Raw genomic sequence first — 6,000 nt, 5'->3', positions numbered from 1 at the left:
ATACCAGGCAAGTCACGTGCACCAAAATGGAATTCACATGGTGCTTTAGTCAAAAAGCTAATGTCAGTCATCATACCTTTTATGCATATCCAATCCCTTGGTTCTTTATGTCCATTTAAATATGCAGAAGTGCTTTTTATTATTACCTTGCCTGTAAAACACCGTGATAGATATATAGGCCATGTAATTTATTGCAGTATAGGCTCTTCTCTGCATATGTATTCAGCACTTACAAATACAAATTAAAATCGTAGGCATAAAATATTTTGGTTGTTGGGTTCTGATTTTCTCAGATTTCTGCTGTTAAACAGTGGAATTAATTCCTTTTATGCACTGTGCATCCACACTTTCCAAATAACTCCTTCAGTAGCAGTACATGGCTTATCTTTGTAGCATTGTAGTGCTGGTATCCGTGTGAGCAGCACAGTTCTGGCCCAACCAGCACAGTGCCTAAAGGTGAGATAATCAGAGAATACATGCGGGGCCGTTATTTGAGCGCCATATCGTTGGACTGCACAGTGTGTCCCTCGTTACTGAAAGGGCTACCATGAAATTTAATTTAGGATTTTACAGGCACGTTTTGAATTGGAAATCTCTGTAATAACTTTCCCTTTGCTCAGCCTTTTAACTGTGAAATTCAGTTGGGGAGTTTTGAAGCAGCAGGTAGTGTCGCAGCACTCTGGAGGGATTTTGCCAGGATTCAGCTAAAGTGCTTGCAAGTGTCATTTCCATATTTAACTAATTTCAGTTTTTAATTAGCTCCATGTGAAAAATGAGAGTTCACGCTGAGCTAAGCTGTCAGCATAGAGTCTTGTTTCCTTTCTAGCCTCTCAGGACAATTATTGCAGCATCCCCTGGTTTTTCCAATGAGAGTGCTTAGCCACTGCACGGCTCCGTCCCTCCCATTGTTCCCCGCCAGGAGCAGGGGAGTGTGTTGTGTCTAGCTTGCTAAAATGGAGAAGATAAGTTCTGAAAATATTTCAGATACAAAATTGGTTCAGAAAAGGTTCAAAGAACTTCACAGGTCTGGCTCAGAAACATCCAGCAGAATGGAATGAGCTCCCTGCTCAGACCTCCCTGGCACTGCAGTCGGTGACATTGTTCCGAGCAGTGTCTGAGCATTTCAGCTTCATTACTTACTGCATTGGCCAATATTGTGTTTCAGAAAGCACAGTGTGAAAACAGGTTTTTCATGGGGCTTTCTGCAGCCAGAGTGGTAACAATGCAGTGCTCCAGAGACTGTTCATCCCGAAGGCCTGTGGTCCTCTATGAAAAAAGAACAGCTTTTGTATAAAATTCTATCACACAGTATAGGGATGGAAATTTGTTAATCCTGCATCTCAGCTGACAGTTTACCTCTAGGGACCCGAATGCAAAAGTTAAAATAGTTTTCAAGAATGAAGTGAGAGCTGCAGTTCATGTGAACTCTGCAAAGCCATGGGATGTGAACAGGTTTCTGAAACAGTTTTATGAACTCATAGCAATCCTGAGTTACATTTGCATGACAGTCATATAATACCATTGTTATTTTTGAAAAAATGCAGTCATTAAATTGTCAATATTACATTCCAATGGAAAAATTGGTGAAATAACTCTGTAGGTGTTATCTCAGGGTTGGTTTTGGGGTTTTGAAGTTGTTTTAAAACCTGTCCTAGAAGGTGAGATTTGTAAAGATGTATGAATAGGTTTGGTAGTGCCTTCATTTTCATTTCAGTTCATATACTAGCAAAAAAGAGGTTGTGTGTGGTTTATTTCTCACTAATTAGTAAGGACAGCCACTTCCAGTAGACAGAAGCAGGTTTTCTCTATTAGACCATAAAATCAAATGCATCTTTTTCAAATCAAGGTGGATGGGGGAAAAAATCTCAGCTGTGGCACTTTCTGGGTTCTTAATGTTCGTAATGTTGTGAAAGAAGAAGGTAAATACATTGCAGAAACTTGTCAGATACAATGACACTGAGGAGTTACCAGTCATTTTTCTTTTACGTTATTGAGGAGCTGCTTTGATACCTGCTACCAAGATGAAGCAAATTCTCGAAAGGAGGGGGAAAAAAAAAAGGAAAATAAATTTCATAGTGAAGAGTGAGGCTGAAATGCTAGATAGATTTTCAATGTAGTTTAGGGTGTGGAGTTTCTTTAAAATATAGTATTTACTCTTTTATCCATCAGAGAAAAAAGATATATAATCCTGGTTTGGTTGTTAGCCAGCTGGATGTAACAGACATGAAGAAGTAGAACTTGAGCTTTAGCTGTGAAGTACTAATGTGTATTTCTAGCTACTGTATATTTTATTTTGCCCCTTGTAATGTGAGTTGTCTTCTCTTTGAAGGATAATTCACAATTGTTTTATTGGTCTTACTAAATAAAGTTGTTACATATATTTAAATGTATTGTATTAATCATTTAACACAACTCAGTTGTACCTTACAAAGTGTATGTAATTGAAGGCAAAGGTTTTGGAGGGTATGTAATCTAGCTCGTATTTTATTCTGTGATTCATTAATTAATTGCATACAGTGATGTATATGCTAATGCATTATAGCTCGTGTCCAATTCACCCTTCAGTTCAAACTGTTGACTTTGCAGGGTGGAGTTTTTTCTGGGTTGCATTGCTGTTGCTTGTAAAAACCAGTATTTTTTTCAGCCTTTGTTATGATATTCACAGTCTCAAATACTTAAAATAAATGGAGTTGTTCTGAAATGAAGCTCTCTCCACTGAAGTAAGTGACAATTTTGACCTTGATGACAATGGGCCTTGATTTTAAAGCTCTAAGCTGACTGATGATGAGCATTCTGCATTGCTGACCTCAGGCAGTGGGGTTGGCTGCTGCATCATTTTGTATGCAAGGAAAGCTTCATTAGAGTGATCAGGTATCAGATGCTCTGTACATTAGGCTGGAGTCATTTTTCTGTTGTGGGCAGCAGCTCCATCTGTAACAGTGATTTCTGCAATCTCTGCAGAGATTTTTTTTTTGGTTGTTATGTCAAGAAGATCAAATTGAGTTAGTCTTAAAACCCCATGTTATTAAAAGCAATTTGAGATATAATACATAAAGAAAATTAATACAAATATTAATATTTCATTAAGTGTATCTTATGATGATGTTCCTTAGATTAATTGTGATGTAGGTATCCAAATTAAATAAAAATGTCTTCCATTATTCATGGTGCACAGTGCTTGAAGTGGACTGACACAGACTGGTGGGCTGTCATGATGTTTCTTGGGACTTCAGGTCCATATGTAAGCTTTTTTTCCTTCCTGTATTGGCTGATGAAATAGTATAACAGGATGTTTTGGTGATGCAACTGATAATTTCAGTCTCTGAAATCTATAAAATTTTTGCTATAAGCATTGTTTTTCCTGTGAAGGCAATATAAGCAAACTTCAGACCTGGAAATCTGCCAAGAATAAGACAGGCATAAGATTGGAAATAGTTCTAGTAAACTCATTATGGGACATGATTAGCAGAAATCATGAAAGGACAATGGAAAAAAAAATTTCAAATATGTAGCTGAAGTCCACTTTGATAACCGTTTATTTTTTTAAAAACTGCCACTAAAAAAAAAACCAATCCCCACAAAAGAATATGAGTTACATGGCTGTAACTGGCTGGCTATTAAGATATTTATCAAATAAAATCTGTATATTTGATTTTCATATGTTTCTATTCTGGCTCAGTAGGAAATCTAAATCACAATACATTAATAATGGCAGCTTTTCAAGGCTTATAGAAAGTCTAAATCTGCTTAGATGCTAAATACGATCTGTACCTTTATGTAAGTATCGAGATATGATTTAGGTTAGGTTTATATATACCTTTTGAAGCATATTGTGAAAGAAGTATAAACAGTTTATAGTGTTGAAAATGAATGAGAAGCTTTGGGAGAAGAAATCATCTTTACTTTTCATCTTTGGATTTATTTCCTCTTTGTAATGAACTTTTAACTCCAATAATTACTTTGTGTAGAGAGTAAAACCTTAAACTTTATCATTCATGCAGTGTTTTAAATTGTGATTTTTATCAGGTGATTAAATTAATTCTGTATCATTTCTATTAGAGGAAGAATATACCCTGTGATTAGAAATTACACCTTTTTTTACTGTGGACAGAAATGTGGCCATTCATAATCATGCAGTTTCACTTCATTTAGTGTATGCAAGGGAGTAATGAAGGTAAAAACTATTTTCTTATCAATGTGGCTAACAATCAGAGGCTGAGTCAAGGTCTGAATGCTTTGGAACAGTGAGATTATGAAAATCTTGTTCAACATGTTTGTAGAGATTAGGGCAGTTGCAGTTGCAGAAGATGAACGTAGTCGAATAAATGTTTGACATGAGATCCCTGAGGTTTATGATCAGTATTAAAAGTAAAGCAGTTATTCTAATCCTTGTAAGTTCAGGCCTCAGTGATTTGCAAGAGCACATCTGTGTCTATATTCCTTGAAACACCAGTTTCAAGTCTCATCTAGGTTCTTCCTCTCCTTGGAAACAGAACAAAGATGAGCTGGCTACTTTGTTCATGATAATGGTGTCTTTTAGGTGTGAAATTAAAATTGGATTCAATTTGCTTTGTACTAACATTGAACGCTCACAATTGCTCAGGAAAAAAAGATAAAAAAAAAAGGTTTTCCATTGTTTTTGAGTTAAGAGCATCCCTTTCTGCTCTTCTAAGCTCGTTTTGAAAGTGGCAGTATTTTGGCAGGGTTGGTAAAGTGGATATTGTATAACGTGATTAGGGACCTTCCAGGCTGAAAGATGCTGTATTGGGTAAATAAAAATATATACACTTTTCTTATTAGTTCCAGCCATCTAGTTCAGATGCAAGAGCAAAAAGATTGGAGCCTTGACTCTTGAAATTGCCATAAGAAGTGAGTTCACGTTGCACAGTCTCAGGAGCTGATTAATCATGTGCCAGCTCTCTACGCTCTGTACAATCTAAGGCCTGTCATGAGAATAAATGAATAGTGCACTGTATTCTGCCTCTCTTTTAAGGTCTTTGTCGTGAGATTCCAGATTCTGAAGGCAGCATGCAATGCTGTTACCCTTCTTGTGACAAAAAGATTGCTCAAAGTGGCACAAAATCAAAACATTTCAGTAAAGAGGACTGAAACGGGAAAAAGTTGAAGTCTAATCCAGGGATTTTTTTTCTAGCCCATCAGAGCAGTGACTGAGGAACCAACACCCACCCAAGGCACAACTCATGTTCCTGCAGGCTGGAGCTCTGCTGCCTCTTGTTTTCCTGGGAATTGGGAGTTAGGTCTTCACATCCTCCAGTTCCTCCCACCCCCAAAGCAGCTGCAAGTGTGTGTAAGCTTTTCAAGTATTTTTGGAAGTAGAAAAACTGAAGATGGAAATAGAGGAATGAACTTTCAAAGCATTGCATGGCAGATAAGCACACAAATCACATTACTACTAATGGGATTTGTGGGTATATCTTTCATGCTGTGCTCTGAAAATCCATTCCATTCAGTTTATTGACGTGCACAGGGAAAAGAAATCAGTCAGCTTGGAGGAAGGGGGGTGATCAATTTAAAAAAAAAATCTACCTTCTTTGGGTCCCCCTGTTTCTTCTGTGTGAACACAATGAAAATGAAGCATCTTATAGCCCTCCTTCCATCTCCTTTTTCCTCTCTAATAACATTTATTCAAAAGAAAGCAATTAATTCCTAGCAGAAGTTTTGCTGCTGCTGACAACAATGCCCTCATTCGTAGATCCTTTATGGTATTTCTATAAAACACTTCCTGGGCTGGATGCTTTAAAGCAGAAGCCTTGTTCTAAACAGTTTATTGTCTGAAAGCGTTTACATGCTGAGGGTGAAATTATGCCTAAGGATTTCTTTCTTATGTTGAAGATTGTGTGAAGTCAACTTTCCTTTCCATTGTGTTTCCAAAAAGGCACAATGTTTCCTGATGAGTGGAAGGAGCACGACTGACATTTGTACCTTGGAGGGGGGCACTGTGCTCAGCCCCCTTCCCCAGCAAACACTCTCCAAAGCTGA

General features: G+C 37.5%; 1 protein-coding gene and 1 long non-coding RNA gene across 14 annotated transcripts in view; both read left to right on the top strand.

The window, feature by feature from the left end:
- LOC113946980 overlaps positions 1 to 5,231 on the top strand; it is an 8,339-nt gene extending 3,108 nt beyond the window's left edge. Inside the window, exons 2-3 of the long non-coding RNA XR_003527607.1 lie at positions 3,176 to 3,233; positions 5,153 to 5,231. This is a non-coding gene — a long non-coding RNA (uncharacterized LOC113946980). The remainder of the gene's footprint in view (positions 1 to 3,175; positions 3,234 to 5,152) is intronic.
- The window catches only part of TENM2 (teneurin transmembrane protein 2), a 625,985-nt gene that overhangs the window by 485,818 nt on the left and 134,167 nt on the right, over positions 1 to 6,000 (top strand). The gene's annotated exons all lie outside the window — the stretch shown is intronic.

Source organism: Corapipo altera, unplaced genomic scaffold (genome assembly GCF_003945725.1).
Source record: "Corapipo altera isolate COAL_440 unplaced genomic scaffold, ASM394572v1 75, whole genome shotgun sequence".
Lineage (NCBI taxonomy): Eukaryota > Metazoa > Chordata > Aves > Passeriformes > Pipridae > Corapipo > Corapipo altera.
The sequence above is the reverse complement of the archived record's forward strand: the minus strand, read 5'-3'. Positions and strand labels throughout refer to the sequence as shown.